Below are 17976 nucleotides of genomic sequence, written 5' to 3'. Positions count from 1 at the left end.
TGATTGCAGGACATTTTCTTAGCTTACAATGGACCTAGAGCCCGCCAATTGCTTACCATTAGTTGGCTTCATTGTCACTCATTTTCTTGCTTCTTATTTGTCAGCGTGTGTGTTGTCTTGAATTCCTGTTCTTGTGTTTGGACCCAGGTACTTGTGTCCTTCCACGGCTCACGTTTTAGGGGCTACTGCTATTTGTGGAAATACTCCATGAGAGTATGTATGTTCTCCAGTTGTGTCCCTCATGTGCTCTAACTCCCCCCACTCTCCCTTAACCTGTGTGCTATTGTCTCACACCCCAACTCCCACCTGTGGGTTGCTGTGCGCTTGCACCCCGTGTCATGCTCTCATCCGTGTGCTTCTGTTCCCCACCCGCACGCATGTTGCCCTCCCTCGCATGTGTGCTTCTGTATCCCCAATACCCATTGCACACTTGTTCACCCGTGAATTCTTCTGTGGCACTCGGGCTCTCCTCCACGTTGTGTTCTCGTTCTCTCTCTCTCCTGCTGCATTTTGTATGCACACATTCTTGTGTAAATTATATACACACACAAAATGACACATCCTTTATATTTTTTAAAAATGTTTCCTTCTCGCTATGCGGTATCTGCTTTGATGTTTATGCCATGAAGAAGACACTTACAGGACCAATAGAGTTAGCCCTATTGACTTTGCCAATGCTTGTTTACAATGGTTTCTCATTAGAACGGATACTAGGAGTAGAGTACTTATTTTCCTTAGTTCGAGTCCTAATCTCCATCTGTACCAAACATGTAGTGTTACTAGACTAGCATTATATTTAAAAAGTGCTGCCCTGACAATAGCAAGCCATGATGCCCTTAGACGTTGCTGCCCTTGGCACGTCTCTTGTGTAGCAGTCTATTTGTGGCGTGAGAAGGTGGCTCTCTGTTTCAAACCACTGCCTTTGAGGAAAGCTGCTTCAGGGTCGTTTTCTCAGTTACGTCGTTTTTTGTCAAATAAGAGTTACGATGTGAAATATGAACATACTGCAAACTCCCTTCATTAAAAAATAGAACCCCATTGTGAGGGCACTTGGAATCATTCAGGCTTGATGATGGCCTGTGCCTCTGGAAGGAGAAGGTACGTTGTCATCACACGTATGTGATCAACGTTTTATTTCCCAGAGGGTTAATGAAACTGTTATGATCGCCCCCTACCCTTCGTCTCCTGTTCAGATCCCTTGTATCACTCCCCTTGAGAATACTGACGCAGGTTCTTACCTGTTCAGCTGCTTGCTGGAGGTGGTGGAGTGAATTAGTCCTGCATCGTCAAACTAGGCACAGAATGACATTGCAGCAGCCTGGGGTTTCTGCAAGCGACAAGCTGTGTTTCTGAAGCACTTTTGTGATTATTGCTGCAGCCTGTGTATTGTTCAGTGATCTGTGATACATTCTTTCCGTCCATTATTTGGTTATCAACGTAACCGGATTGGCAGTTTTTTTTTTTCCTTTTTCTTAAATATGAATGCAGTTCAAAACCTGGGCCTCGTGCATTTTGTTTAACATTCTGACAGCACGGAGCAGTCTTTTCAGGGACACGAGCAGCTAAGAGGCTCTACCTTTTGCGGGCTGTCCTTCGGTTTTTAATGTGGCATTTCTTTTTACATTGTGGCTGCTTCTTGCTGATGAGCATGTTGTCCCACTCACAGGTCCCTGTAGTCCAACGCTGCAGCCCCCACCATGCTACTGGTATTGAATCTGGCCGCTTTCCTTTGCTTGCGGGTTGTCAATCATTAATTCTTTTTCCGAGTCTCTCACCATAGCCTTCGCTTCCTCTGCTCGTTCAGCAGTCTTCGCTTCCTCTGCTCGTTCAGCAGTCTTCGCTTAAATCATTTAGCCTTTGTTTTCCACATAACAGGAAAGGTGGCATTGGCTTCTTGTTGAGCTGTTAGACCGTAGGAGTTCCCAAGAGGATGCACTTAAACAGTGCGCCTGAGGCCCAGACTGCCAGTCTGCTGAGTGAAGCTTGTGGTCTTGTAAGCTGATAAACTGGGCGCGCCAGTCACGGATTACTCAAAAGGAGGTTCAACTCAATTTATCTACGTTTTTTCCTTTCAGTAATGCTAGCTTGAGTTGGTACCCATAAAATCCTTATTGTATTGCGTCTAATACATGCTTGTTCGTTTTCAAGTACAGCACAGAGGTGATGTACATCCAGCCAGCACATATGGACAAACCCATCTTTCTCAGGACTTATAGTTTTCTTGCAACAATCTCTCTTCAGTAATTTGTGTCCTGTCTGACTGGTGCATCCTTAAAACTTCCATTTTCTGTGTTGCCAAAATTGGCAACAGTACTACAAACCTACAGCCTTTCTCTAAGAAAATTGGACGACTGAATGTGAAAGTCTAGGTGAATACTGACGGACGTGCAGCCAACTGGGAGAGTAAGACTAAGGGCAGTTGGCAAACTCTGATTCTGTTTTGGAAGGTGGCTGAGAAACTGCTGGAGGCTTGTCAGGATCTGAGATGGCTGTTTTTCTGCAGATCTCTGTAGCAGCCTCCTTTACCAGGATCATATTTTCTGGTATAATCCAGTGCTTGGTTTGCCACGGAGCAGGCACAAGAGAACGCTGTGCAGGTGGATTCAGTTTGAGAATAACTGTCACTGCTTTGAGCTGAAGAAAGATTGACACTTTAAGCCCCTTTACCCCATCCTTAAGATGTGCAAGTTTCATCCATCCTAGATGGTTGATGGTGTTTCCAAAGCATGAGTGAACAATTGGCATCTCACAAAGTAAGAAGCTGTCTCCCGGTGAGGGTGCACTGAATTCTATAGCCCCTCATGATTTACCCTCAGAGTGGTCTGCACTCATTGTGGTGTTGCAGGCAACACATTGTGTGCTGCCTGGAAAACGTAATGGGGTTCTGCAGGCAGCATCAGACTTCAGCGTAGATAGATGACTGCAAGTGGACTTTGAGGAGGCTACAGAAAGTCCAGTAGGAATAGACTGAGCTGGTTTGGGTTCCCACCTATACCTTGGTTTCTTCCACAATTTTCGGGTGTGCCCTACCTCTGCCATTGAACATAAGTCGAGGATCTAGGATTTCTATTCTGGATTCTGGTGACATCCCCGGAAGTATGGGCAACAACTTTGTAGACTTTGGAAGTGCTCAACAAAAAGATGAGCTTAGCTATAATGCTGCCACAGAAAAAAAGTGGCATTTGCACAACCTAATGAAAAAGATAAATTCGGCTTGTCGAAGAAATTGAGTAAGTAGTTGGCTTGGAGGTCTCAATTAGATTTTTGAGAGTGATGCACAATGGGGCAGTTTATCACCCAACACAAAGCTGCCATGGATTTTTTGTTTTTGTTTTGCTAAAAGGGATTTTCTGAGCCCTGCAGTAAGTCTGCGTTATTACAATTAACTGCACAGAGGAGTTTGATTTGAGATGTCCAGTGAGTTGTGCAGCAGATTTGTTATGTGCCCTTTCACCTTTGCACCCCTCCCCCTTTACATTTTTTCCTTTCATTGGCATTTTGTAGGGACCAGAAACAGTGTCTTACAGCTGCTGTTATGTTTGTTTGAATATGTTAAAAAGGAGATTCTTCTAATTTTACATGATGGACACTACCTTTGGTTATAGCATCTCTGCTGTGCATTGTTGCATTGTACATCAGAGCTGTCCTGCACATGCTGAGTGAAACATTCTAAATATCAGCATTTCCAGTTTTGTTAGTTCTCCCATACTTGAAGTCTAATGTCCACAAAGTAGAATCTTAGAATTGTCGGTATGTTTTGAATGTGCCCAGATCATAAATGGGTGCCTGACTTGCCTCCTACAGGAGCAACAGGTCAGCCCTCCTTAGAGGGTACAGTTCTCCCCCCCCCTCATCCCCATTCCCCCTGTTACGCTGCCCAAAATATGGCAATGTGGGAGAGGGTGCTCTATTCATTTTTTATTTCTTGTAAGAAATTTAAGGGATTTCTCTTGTTTTTCAGTCATCTCATTAATTAGGTCTGTTCTGGAGGGTGTAGTGCTTTTGTACTCCTCTCCCTTCATAATACTAACCATTTCACACTTTAAAAAAAAAATCACAAACCAAGCGCAGTGCACAGTTGACTTGTCCTCTGCTTTCCAATAATAGGAGTACTTTTACATATGCTCACCCACACCTAAATGTCTATTTGCCTTTGTGTTGGAACTAGTTTTAAACCCTTTACCAATCAGAAGAATTTCTGTAATGGCTAGAGGCGCTGACTTTGTGTTGCGAGCCCAAATAGGGCAAATTAATAATGTTTCTAAGATCTTGGGAGACCCAAACTTTAAACAAGAAGATGAAGTAGTCCCCTGCCTACCAGCTTTGGAATATTACTTCTGTTTCCAGCAGTAAGTGGGAGATGGATTTTTAAAATAGCCCCTGGTTCTCAAAACTTAGGTATATTGTCATAGAATTTTAAATCTATGGACACTGAAGGATGAAACTGTGAGTAGAGATATTTGGTATGGCCAATCATAAAACTTGCAATGGGAACTCTAACAGCCAGAAGATGTAAGAGGATAAAGTAATCTGCTTTGGGGATCTCAAGAGTTCGTTTATTGTGTTGCTGCGAGTGTGAGATTGTTGTCATGTAAGATGTTGTGTAGTTCTGAAAGTTAATTTTATTTTCAGAAGTTTCTTTTGGGCTTTCATGGTAGCTAAGAGCCTGATGACGGAGATGTTAGTTGGATACCAGGGTACAGATGCGATATTGTGCATTGTAGCCACCATTCTTTTGTTTGGTTCTCGCAGAAAGCCAATACTGTCAACATCTGTTTACCAGTCTGTTTAGTCAATTCACTGGAGTGAAGAGCTGAAGCTTATTGCCTCCCAAGATCCTGTGCGGACCTGAGGGAGGCAGGTTAATGTTGTTGGCACTACTGTGCGAATTACTGCATCCCTGCCTGTCACTGTGGGTCCCTGCTGACCTGTTCTTACAAGGAAAAGACAACTGCACTGAGGAGCGGTCTTCAAGCCACTGTCGCCAATTATCCGTTCTAAGTTTGAGAGTGGAAAGCACTGCTTTGGGCAGGGTGGTGGTGAAGATTTGCAGTATACCAGCTGATTCTTTTTTATGGGGGTGGGGAGGAGTTGGGGAAGGGTAAAACCATTCATGGTATGGTGGCAGGACACTAAACATATGAGAACTGTAAGCTTAATTCACAGGGTACCGTGTGAGGACTTGAGGTAAGTTATTTGTTTTAGGTCTCATGTAAAACACAGCATGCGCTGTTGCGAGACATTGTTTTCTAACGGGATTTAGAAACCACCCATTGCTTACCATTGGCTGACTTCAATAAAAAACAAGCAAATGAGAATGTAAATGGTTTCCTTCCTCTTTGAGTGTGAGACCCTCCTTTTTTCCCCCAAGTTTTTAACCACTACTTTTTTCTTTAAGCACTCTACAAGGGTTTTTTTTTTCCTTCCACAGCTGTCTCCCTTGTGTAGCTATTCTGTACCTCCTTTTGTTGTTGTGGCTTTCTCCCACCCACCAGCCCTTCTTCTGGTGTCTGTGTTGTTTACCTTCCTTTGTCAGAATTTCTAGCCCTCCAAAAAAGCATTTTTTTTTTTTTTTTTTTTTTTTCACTTTAAGGATGCCACTCTGCTGTACAACATGACAAAAAACATTGATGACCTCATGTAGGCTTTGCCAATGCTTTATATATGAGGAGAGGGAGGCAGGCATAGGCAGAAGGTGGTGGCGTTCGTAACTTGGCGCCAGTTTGTAGATGAATCCCCTGTGACTTTCCTTCCCCTGCACTGATTTCCAGAGCAGGATAAATGGGCGCAGGGTGGGATACATAAAATATAATTGTACATGGGTGAATGAAAAATTCTTTTTTGTTCATTTTGGGAGTTCATAGTGACATCACAAATAAGCTGAGCTTTTTTCTTGTTGATTATTCAATGCCACAAAAAACTGGTGTATCTTTAATCCTAAATCTCAGCACATTCTGAATGTAAGGAGTGATTGGGTTACATGCTCCTCCTGTGGTACATTTATTATATGGAAGCTGCTTAGATAAAGATTTGGATCATTGGATTTGGAGCCTCGATGTGTTGCTTGAGGACTGTCTGCCCTAAAGTATGACCCGAGGTAGCCGTGCTCTTAGTTGATGCAGGGGTTAGTAATTTGTCAAATTAGGAGCTGTGTTTACTGTCTCCAGGTCTTCGTTAGGTACGTCGTTGAAGGCTTTAAAAGAGGAATTTCTCGGGTCTTCTATGAATAGGAATGCAGGCTTAAAGGATAAGTGTCAGTTTCAATGATGATGCGGTTGAAAAGGAGAAGAGAGCGGTAAAATTCAAGTTTGTTTCCTGGAGAATGGTGTTGGCCCTCCTTACAGTGATTTTCGGCAGTTGATGTAGCAATTAAATATATGGCGCTGAATATACGTTTGTTGATAATGCCTAGTTGAAAGAAATGGCGTTTAGAATGGCAGACATCGCGGGACAGTTATTTGAAATCCATCTATTCAGGAAAGTTTATGAAAATCTACTGAAGTGTTGCCTGCCGTGCGTTTAGTTGGAAAGTAAGTTCTACGACAAAATTTGTGTAACACTGCAAACGACTATCCAAAAGCGTAGCCAGGTTTCTTAATGGAATGTCATAAATGAAAGGAGGGGTGTACATTTGTATTTGCTATTTATTTTCAGTATTTGCACTTTAAAGACTTGTTATTTATATGTCGAACATTCGACCCACCCTAGGCTGCACGCGGTCGCGGAGCAGTGTTGCCACACTGTGTTGGCAGCGTGCTCTAGCTCTGCTTCTTGGCTCCCTCCACTAAAGCCTCTTTTCTTGATGCTTCCAAGTAGCCCATAGCCTAAAACTCCCAACTGACCGACTCATGGGGAACTAAGAACTGTGCATATGTTTTCCGAAGTAAATTCGGCCTATGTGAAGGGATTGTTTGCGGGGTGGCAGCCGTTCGAGCGAGGACACCAGGTTTCATTGAGGGGTAGTTGTCGGCTCACCTCCTCGGCCTCACTTCTCTTTCCAGCCACACTCGAGAGAAGTGCATGGTGCGTGGGGGATGGGAGCACGCGAAGCCGGAGGAAGAGTGTGGTATTTCATTAATGGCTTGTTGGGGGTTTCCTTGGGGATGGAATTTAGAATGGAAGGGATGTCAGTCCTGAAGAATGTTGAAGGGGCATTCTTTGACTGGGAGGCTGGGAAGCTGGAGCGCTGCTCTGTTACACAATAAACTCTTCCTTTATCCTCATCTTGTTTTGGACTTAATATACTACAAATTTGGCGACGAGTTTCGAGGAGGCACACTTACTGCAGGAGTACGATAAACAGCGCAGGGGTGGTGCTGCTTCATCCTACAACCCACAGATACTTCACGGCGAGACTTTTGTCATTCACCCTCTTTCCTTCGTGATGGGCCGGTAGCATTCTTCCTTGGTTGACTACATTTTGAATGTTTTTGTTGGTGTGCGACTTTCGGCAGGATTGGAAGCATGCCGATGTGTTGATGTTAAACGGATGACACATTCATGAATCGCACTTCTCGCGTGCGCAGGGTGGTTGCTAAGCAACATTAACTGCGTGCAAGATGCAACGCGGCTATCGCGTTCCTTGTAACCTAGTAACCGGGTTACCAAGGACCCGTTTCCAAGCAAGCTGCCATTACTGTGCCGCGCGTTCACTTTAACGCGGTCTCTGCGTCGTTTTAAAGATTCTCTACCATTTGGATAGCGGTCTTTCTGCACCCTGACTTTGTTTCTGCATTTTTGTGCACCATTGTATGCACAGGCTGTGAGAGGTTGAATCACTTCCTAGAATTTAGTTCATGTTCCACAATGAAGACGACTATTGGCCCAATAGTATTTGCTCTATTTCACTTGTAGTTTTAAGTATTTTTTCTTTTTGTTATCAATTTGGAAAATTATATATATATATATATATATATATATATATTTTTTTTTTGTTTCTTCTTCTATTAGTTTTATTAATTGAAACATGTAAAAGAGGAAAATGCAATTTGAACCTCCTGCCAAGTTTCTACAAAATAAAACTAGATGGAAGGAAGAGTTTCTGACGTATTTGAAAGCCATTGATGAAGCTGGAATGTCACAGGAGAGGAAAAATAATATTTTGTTACATTGTCTTAGGTCAGAAGGCCAAATGGTTTTTAGGACTTTAACGCAAGGAATCAATTCAAGAGGAAGAATTTGATGCATTTAAAGACGCATTAATTAAACTGGAGAATAGGTTTAAACCCACTGCAAGTATTGCTTTTAATAGGTTCAAATTCTATGACAGGACCCAACAATTGGAGGAGACTTTTGATGAGTTTCTCATGCCATTGAGGGGCTTATATATGCATTGCTACTTTGGACCTATTACAGACGAGATAAGAGATCACATTATTGTCCACATCAGGAGTAGAAGGATTCAGGAACAGTTCTGGGTGATCCGAAATTACAAGATGTGATTTACACTGCAAAAGCTTTGGGACAATCTGAGAGGTGGATAAAATCTGTCCAGGAGTCTTCAAAGGACAAAAATTCTCAGTTTGATGTTGTGGGAGCCATGGGGGGAAATGCCTCAAGCAGAAATATTCCTCCCAAGAATGTTGCAGGGAGTAAAAAAGAGGACAAAAATGTAAAAAATGAGCAATTGTTATGTTATCGTTGTGGAAATTTGAATCATCTTGCGAATTCCCTGCAGTGTCCAGCGTAAGGTAGAGAGTGTAAGAAGTGTGGCAGAGTAGGACATTTTGCTAGTGTGTAAGGAAGTTAGATGGCAACAACAAAGGTAAAGTTTCATATGTGAACGATGAGGGTGAAAAGAGTGGTATTGTCTCTTAAAATCAGTGGGGACAATGGTACAGTGAAACAATCTAAATGCTTAGTGCTCATTGAAGGTCAGGAACTTGAAATTATGGTAGATTCAGGGTCGCCCTGGACAATTGTTACAAGTGATTATTTTAAGCAAAAATTCAAAAATGTGTGGAAGGTGTCTGATTTGGTATTTCCTGACAACGTTGCAGAAAGTGTTGATGGAACTACTATAGATATCAAGGGGTATGTGGCTACTGAAGTTTGTTTTAAGGGTAGATCTGCAAAAAAATGAAATTGTATGTAGCTGAAAAGGCGGTTAATGTTCTAGGTTGGAGCGATCAAGCCAAATTAGGGATTATTCTTAACCCCAGGTCTTGTGAGCCTGTTTTAGTAATTGAAGATGGTAGTGAGATGGACTGGATTGTGACGAGGTTTCCACAACTTTTCACGGATGTGTTGGGTAAATTGCGAATTTATATTCACAAAATCAAGCTAAGAGAAAATAAGAGGCCTGTTCCCATTGGGGTGCGAGAAGAATTGAAGGATATTTTAGCAGAAATGGTCAAGGTTGATGTTATTGAAGAAATAGCCTTCTGAGTGGGTATCTCCCAATGTTTTGGCTCAAAAATCGGACAAGTCTTTGAGGTTGTGTGTCGACCTGAGGGCCCTAAATACGAAAATTATAGTCCATTGTCATCCTGTACCCAACATTAATGAAGTTGTCAGTATGTTGGATGGTGAGGACATTTTCTCCACATTTGATTTAAGGTCCGCATACCATCAAATTGAACTTACTTGAAGATTCCAGACATCTCACTGCTTTTATCACGGCGCAGGGGTTATTGTAGTTCAAACGTATGCCATTTGGTTTGGCAACTGCAGTGTCAGTCTTTCAAAGAGCTATGTTTATACTTTTCAAGGAGATGGATACCTTTTGTAAAATGTTTCCAGGATGATCTATTGGTTTATTCAAAGAATGTGGAAGAACACAAAAATCATATGCTAAAAGTGTGTGAGGTTCTCAGTAAGAATGGTTTAGCTTTGAAAGTTAAGAAATGTCACTTCTTTGCCAAATCAGTAGAGTATTTAGGACACACAGTATTAAATTTGTAGTATGTTAAGTCCAGAACAAGATGAGGATAAAGGAAGAGTTTATTGTGTAACAGCGCTCCAGCTTCCCAGCATCCCAGTCAAAGAATGCCCCTCCAACATTCTTCAGGACTGACATCCCTTCCATTCTAAATTCCATCCCCAAGGAAACCCCCAACAAGCAATAATGAAATACAACAAAGAGCATTGCACTGATTAGCTCCAGTCTCTCGCCTCCTCTCTGCCAGTTCTTTCACACACTGGCTCTTGTTATCGCCCAGACAGGCGTTTTTCTGCCAGCCTTGACGTAATGCAATGATTTCCTCAGACAGATGGAAAGCGCTTGCTCGGGCACCGGGGGAGGGGGAGAAACAGGTGCGTCCAGGCTGGCAGGCCTCTGAGCACGTGGGCTCGGGAACACTGGCTGATCACTGAGCGGCAAGCAGGGTGTCTTAGCGGGGTGCAGCCAGGCTTAGTTACTGTGATTGCCTTTCTGTGTGCTGTAGAGGTTTTGAGCCAGCAAATCAAAAGGGAGAGCCGATCCAGAGGTCTGATGTGTCTTTAATAGTCAGTGCAGGAGCCTAGCCTGGAAAATATTTGGCGTACAAGTCATGCAACAAACATGTTAAAATACATAGCTTCAAAATAAAAATAAATGTATTTTGTTTTTAACACGTGAATGCGTTTCCGTAGATATGATTATATCACTGCTTTGAAAAGTATTTATTAAAATTGATAGCTTTGAAACATTTAACTAAAAGCATTCCTGCCAACACCCCTTCCTAACTGCCATTATTGAATTAAGAGGCAAGTTAGCTGTCATGTTCACCCTATAAAGGTGGTGTGGATTGAATATTGCAGAGAGAGCAACATTTTAGGCTATTGGACAAAATGTGGTATACCACATATCCTGTATTTGAAGTCTTTCAAATGTTAAAATGAAAAAAAAAAATTTGGGTGAAAAATAAATAGTTTGCTTAGCAACACACAATTTTATCAGGCGAGCATGCTGGAAATTATTGTTTTACACCGTGCAGTTCAGCCACTAGATGGGTATTGTTTCTCTCTTACATCAAAGGTTTGTCTTCATTGCTTGGCGCATGATTTGGCATCCTGAGTGGCAGGCAGCAGCTGTGTTAAACCTCGGCTCATTTTGGACTCAAGGGGGTCAAGAAGACCTTGCGCTGAACCAGAGCAATGCATCTGGCTCCAGCTTTCAGTGGCTTGTCCAAATCGAATAAACTACAATTTATGACTTTTAATCAGTGCAGACCAACTGCAAATTAGGGGTGGGCTGAACTCCGTTTCACTCAGTGGAATTCAGCAGAGTTACATGAAAACAGAGTTTCTGCAGAGTTCTGCGAACAGGCGGAAGTAGGCACATTGTGCTGATTTTTAGTGCCAGGAGCTTGTTCTTTGCTGAAAAATTAGTGCGAACATCACCATCCGGCGCACCAGGGGGCCCTGCTTCTCGAGGTGGTGTTGCTGCAGATTTTTTGCTCAAACTGCAGCATTCAGACCACGAATGGTTGTGACTGTGCACATTGGGGAAATCTCATTGGGTGCTCTCCTAGTGAACGAAAATCTCTGATGGATGATGTCCAGTCATACTCGACAACCTTACTGTTAGTGAGCCGCTTGGAAGAAAAAAAACTCCATGTGTGAGTGGCAGAATTTTGCCGGAACTCCACAGGAGAAGCATAACACGAACGACAAAAATTCCCCCAACTCTGCTGGCGAAGCTTACTTTATTGCCCAACCCTACTGCAAAGTTTACACTGCTTGTGTTGCACCTAATGCAAGTAGATGAGCAGTCTTTTACCTCACTTTTGTAGACATCCAGTTTTAGGACCATTTTCAATGCTGTGAGGTTAATTAATGTGTGTCACATGAGTGGCAGTGGCCAGGAGTTCCAGTAAGATGTCTTATCCTGTTATCACTGGCTTCGCCCCTCTTGAAATTTTGTGAAGTGAAGCTGTCAAAGTCTTTAAACAGCAAAGGAGTGGTGGAGTGCTGATGGTGTACAGCTAAAACAATGTCATAATTCCAGCCGTGGCTAAATGATCAAGGATTTACTTTACAGATAAATTACATTGATTTTGGACTAGAAATGTCCAGTCATAGTACACATACTCGTTTATAAGTCGGTCCCAAGAAACACTGTAAGTCTGCACCTAGGTGATCTTTCATTCAGTAAAATGTTTGTTTACTCAAAATAAATGTACACATAGTCTAGTAAACAGATCACTTCCTGACCTGTTTTTCTAGTTTTTAAATAATTAAACTGATGGTTCAAACAGCGTCACTGTTGGATGTTGATCTTCAAATACAGAATCCTGAATCTCAGTGTGATCTTGAGTAAGAGGGCACAGGTTGTAGATGATTGGGAAACTCCTGCAGTGATTGTCTCAACAGCTACTCTCCACATACTGACTTCTGATGAAAGTAGCAAGTATTTAATAAAGAAAACTATTTAAATGTAACTGACTTTTGATTCGTATGTCACTTTATTTCACAGAGACATTTGGGAGGGGGGTAATGCCCATTGTTTAAAAAAAAAAAAAAAAAATTCAACTGGGCCTATGCTATATTGAGATGTAGAAAATTCTCCCTCAGTTTTTGTTTTGGTAGGATGGGACACAGCTGGACCTTTAAATTGGATTTTTTTTCCTAGAAGTTTGAGTGCAATAAGTGTAACCTAGTCTCATTGGTGCTGTGTTTCTAAATGTGAGAAGGGTGTGCATTCTTTGTTAAATGCTTTTAAACCCCGAATCTACATGCCTTTGGTGCCTGTAAGCAGCAATTGGGGGCTGGGGATGGGTGAAGAATGTGCAGACCAAAAAAGGCAGGCCTCGCAGGAGCAAAAATATAAATGATCATAGTAGCCATGAAATGGACATGAAGTCACAATTTTTATCGAATATTACTTTGTATGAAGAAGCATGTTGAATTGAACATTAACCTGTCACCTAAAAAAATTGAAATATTCACAGTCCAAGGCCTCTATATTGTCTTTCATATAATCAGTTGCATTTTATGGTTGGTTACATCACGTTTTGACACTGGAAGGTGCTCACTTATCGCTGGATGAGATTTCCAATACATGTTGTATGTATTTTATTTTTATAAAATCTGTAGCACAACATCCATATTATGCATGACGGATGAACATGGGTAAAATAGTGGCAGTGATCACTTTAGCTAATTTAATCCAGTGTTTCTCTTGTTGTAGCTGAAAGTACTATTTTGTGTGATGGGGATTATCTGTAGCCCAGCAGTTGCCAATGAAGAGCCAGTTTATCCAGTACAACCATATACAGAAGAGTAGCAGCTGATGGCTGGAGGGGAGAGAATTGTTCTTAGTTGACATCTCAAATGTAGGTGATGTTCAAGATATCTATTTTGGCGAGACAGATATTCAAAGATGGACCGCCAGCACCTACAATACATAACCCTCTCTTTTACTTTATTAAAACCTTTGGATCATTGAGATTGTTTTTTTTTTTTAACATCATTTCAACTCTCAATTCTGATTTTAGAAAGTAGGTTTCGTTATCGAGGTGGGTGTGTATTTCTTCTTTTAGTGCAGTAGTAAATGAACTATTTCATTCTTGACCCCCTGTAGTATAAGAATACATTTGGGGCTGTCCAGATATTTGGTGGTAAAGTTATCTAGTTTGGATAAAACTGTTGTCAAACAGGAAGTGAGCTACTTTTGTTGGGTAGTTGAATCATTTCAGCATCCAGAAATGTCAAAAAATCCCACTGACTTCATCTCAGAATTGTTGACAGAGACACAATAGTGCATCACAGATTAATGCACGATTTTTCTTTTTACCTTGCCCCTCCAGAGATGGAAAATGTCTAGTTTTTAAGGGCAGATTTCCCTATGCAAAAATATGCTGCCCCACCTCGACGGCTCCCAATATGAACTGTTTTATTGAAATTCAGCTTCTAGAAGATGGCCCTACCTATTGATACATTCTAGGAAGCAAGCAGGAAAGTGTTTTAATCTGCTGATGGCCAGATATTGAGCACAAACTGAATATAATTAACCCAATTAAAACAAATGCCTTTCATTTTCATTAATTAAATCTTGCAGTTGTTAAACGTGGGTAAATGCCGCAGATCTGAGGCACCCTACAGGAAAAGGCTTGCATTGGATGAAGTCTGTGCAAAGGGAGCTACTTCAGATCTGCCTTTTCACAGGAATGTATCCAATCTAGACCAGTACCTTATATCCAGGGCTACTAGAAGTATGCAGCAGCAGACCAATTTATGTAGCAGGGTTGAATAAATTATACAGTACGAAAAGACAAGTTATGTGGCTTAATGTGGCACATTTTGTGATAGTGTCCGTTTATTATTTTGCCATTTTTAGATTTCCCTGCACAGCGCTTGTGCTGTGTTGGTGGAATTTCTTGTTTAAAAAAGAAAAATATATCTTAAAAGGTACTTAGAGCATCCATTACTTAACTTTACTTACCATTGGTTGGCTTCTCCATCTGCACCTGAGTCGCCCAGTAATATATGCACAAGGTAGGGAGGGCAATTCCCCCTACAAGGTGGCCAGAGCTAACATATGCTCTTATTGAGTGCATGTCTCTACCGTCCCAATACTTCAACCCTGCTCTTGGTTGTGTTCCCCTCACACCTCCTGCGCTGTTTGTTGTATCTCCACTCTCTCTCTTCCCATGTTTGTTGTTCCCCGCCCTCTTCCTGTGTCTAACTTTATGCCACTGCTGTGGTGCAGGGGATCCCAACCCCTCAGGAGCCCCTATACAATCTAAAACCTAAGAACATCTATACGTCTCAGGGGGTCTGCACACTATTCTTGGGCTGGGGGTAGAGGAGCTCTTGTGTTACGCCAGTAAATACTGCACCATAGAGAGCAGCATCGCAGCATTTATATAGTTGTGATACAATACATGATGTAGTGCACACATCTCCATAAAAACAATGCCCTGAAGGGGCCATGCTCTCTCTAGTTAAAAAAAAAAAAAAAAAAAAAAAAAAAAAAGACCACTGCTGTCAGCACGTGTGACAATCCTCCAAAGTAATGCTGCAGCATTGTGCAAAATCTGCAACACTGAGATTTTGCTTCGATTTCACTGTAGCACTGTTAAATACAGAGGAAATGCTGTGGATTTCGGCACACTGTCTATGTTGTGCAGTGTGCCAAATCCTCAAGGATTCCATGACAATGCTACTGAATTACAGTTTTCTACCTTTCAACTTCTGATGGGAGGGGAGCGGTGTGGTGAGGAAGGGGTGTCCGAAGCCATAATGCTTTAGGTTGAAGCAAATAACTTGTAATTCATGCATCTGGGTGTGGAAATAAACTGTACTGACACCCAAGTCTAAGACAATACTTTGGGTAACGACTGAATGAGGAGAAAACAGTCACTCTGGGTGGGATTCGAACCCACGACTGCAGTGTTCTCACCTCTACTCATTTGCCCTTGCACTGTAGTTTTAATTGTTTTAAAGTGCAAATAATATAGCACTGACTTGCACTTCTCGTCACCTCTCCATTACCCATAACCCCCACACTCCCACTACGAGTATGGTCTCACACTCCCCTTTTTCTACACCTCTCAATAAAGTGCTTTATTTCCAAACCTTTTGAGTAATAAGAGCAAAGATTGTGGCCACCAGGTATTAGATTGAGTATATTTTAGGTATCAGGCGTGCTAGCTTTCCCCTCGGTGGAGCAAAAGAATATCATAAATTGTTGTTGCATCTTTACCAATGACTTTTTAAATTTCAACTGCACCGCACTTGCGAAATCTCTTGTAAAGAAAACAACCATTGGCAATACCAGTATGCTTCACCAGTACAAGATTGCCTTTGTCAACGTTTTTTAAAGACATATTGCACCGCAGCACAAGCTGCTGTGCAGCATGGCTTGAAGTTAAAACAAGCATTTGCAATGCTATGGGTCTCGCATTACGTCGAGTTAGAACTATTAACGTTGTAAACTCCTTACAGGACTTTTTCTTGCTACATTAAATGAAAAAAAAAAAAAAAAAAGACACGAGCGCAATCGTGCTGCGAAATAAAGAGAAAAAGTAGTCCAGAAACCATATGGAAAACATGGGGCCTCGTATGCTTCCAGTAGTTTACCAGTACACTCGAAGAGGGCTAAACACCAAAAAGGCATAATGTATGCATGCCTTTTACGAATGAAAACAAGCAGATTTTATAAGGCAAGCCCTCAGACCAATGAAAGTGACTGACGTAACATGGGTATGGTTAAAATCCCTCTAAAGAGATTAGAAGAGGGACGGCGAGCTGTGCTCTCACCCCTAAAAACAAACAAAAAAGCGCTATGATGCCATCAATGCTGGCTGTGTCATATTGCTTTTTTTATTATTAAATACTTAAGGCGATGTTGCGCAGCAACTAGCGCTGCTGTTCAGTAGTTCTTAAACAAAACATATTGACTTTGCCAGTGCTTGCTACACATTACAATGTGAACAAGCACTACACTGTCTGGACAAATATTTCAGCCCATTGGTACCTGATTAACCCCTAAATCAATGCAGCAGTAACCAACTGAAAGGTTATCAGTTAACTTTTGCGAAGGGCTTTCCACTTCACAGCAACACGTGTTGCAGCGTTTTTAGTAACATTTTGATGAGTTTGAGCTAGACCTTTTTTATTTTTAATCTACAAATTTAAGTAGCAGATGACAATCTGACAAATCCATAATTATGTTACCAATCAATAAGTATGTGAAAAAAGCCACAACCGCATAATTGTAGTGGCCCAGGTACATCTCACAGATCACCAATCTTTTCTGCGAGGTTTCGTAGTGGTGTGATTTCTTCTCAGCTCATTTTGTCACTATCCAAGACACCATTGCCACCATCTCTAGTTGAAGATTACTCTGTACTGCTGGGCCACTGACCTGTTTCTCTGTCCATATCCCACCTTGCCTGCATTGAAAAGACACTTATTCTCTTTGTATGTCTGAACGTGTGCATGGACTGTCGACTCTAAAAGCTTTATCAGATCCTACTCGATTTGGTAAAGCTTTGTGTCACATGCACGAAATGTCACTTAGGTCCCTGAACATTGTTCATACTGGCATCTGTTCTGTTCCTGCTGCTTTCTCTGCTCACCTCACAGCTGTGCTACTCCTCTGCAGTCCCTCTTATTCTCTTACCTGCTACCTCTCCTCCTTTCTACGACCTGGAGCTGCATGTACACAGAGATGGCTGCATGCAGCCTAAATCAGAAACAAGTCTGAACAGACTAGCTTGGACAAACCGTGGCGGGCACCAGAAGACTTGTTGTGAAAGGGAATTGCAACAGTAATAGGAAGATAAAGTGGACTGACAGAGTTGTTAAAAAGTGTTGTAGCACAGTAACTAAGGTAGGGTGGGCTAATGTGGAACAATTTAATATTCCACAAGTGTAGATTAAACTGGTGCTGTATATTGAAGGAACATCTATTTTAGTTCACTGTTAAATTGAAGGATGAAACTGGGAAATCTATCCTTATTATCAGGTAGGAGAATCTGCTTTCTGATTTGATTTGTTATTGGAGGTGGAGAATGAAGTTGATTCCAAAAAATATATCCAGGATGGCTAAACCATTCACAAGCAGGTCCTGTTCTTTTCTTGTAGTGCTACCTCAGTTTCATTCAGATTATATATATACGAGATGACAGCTCTCTGGAAGTAAGATTGTGCCTGCTCATTCCAGAGTCATGTGATGTTACATAGTGAGGAAAAACTTAGTCTTGCTGGCTAGACCCAAGTCAGATTACACCTTCCACAAGGGCTGGGAATTGAGAAAGCAAAAAGGGTCAAGACCAATGGCAGTCATTGCTTTGTCATTAGTATGACCTTAATGTGCTCTTAGAGTTTGGGTGTCTTTCAGAAAAACCTGCCCACAACCAAAATGGTATTGTAGAGACTTTACTGATGCTATCACTTAGAGCTGTAATGTAGGCCTCAGAGAAGGAGATGTTACATCTGTGTGGAGGAGGAACGTTGATAGGAAATGGGATGAGGTGTTTGTGGAGTAAGGCCAAGCAACCCTCCTCAGGTGTGGCGGAGGGGGGAGGGGCAGTACTGCGCAACGCT

At 41.9% G+C, this 17976-nt stretch overlaps 1 protein-coding gene across 5 annotated transcripts in view; it reads left to right on the top strand.

The window, feature by feature from the left end:
* ZNF609 (zinc finger protein 609) overlaps positions 1 to 17976 on the top strand; it is a 624349-nt gene that overhangs the window by 67343 nt on the left and 539030 nt on the right. The window lies entirely within an intron of this gene.

Source organism: Pleurodeles waltl, chromosome 3_1, assembly GCF_031143425.1.
Source record: "Pleurodeles waltl isolate 20211129_DDA chromosome 3_1, aPleWal1.hap1.20221129, whole genome shotgun sequence".
NCBI classification, from domain to species: domain Eukaryota; kingdom Metazoa; phylum Chordata; class Amphibia; order Caudata; family Salamandridae; genus Pleurodeles; species Pleurodeles waltl.
Note: the sequence above shows the minus strand (reverse complement) of the source record. Positions and strands in the feature narration are given on the sequence as shown.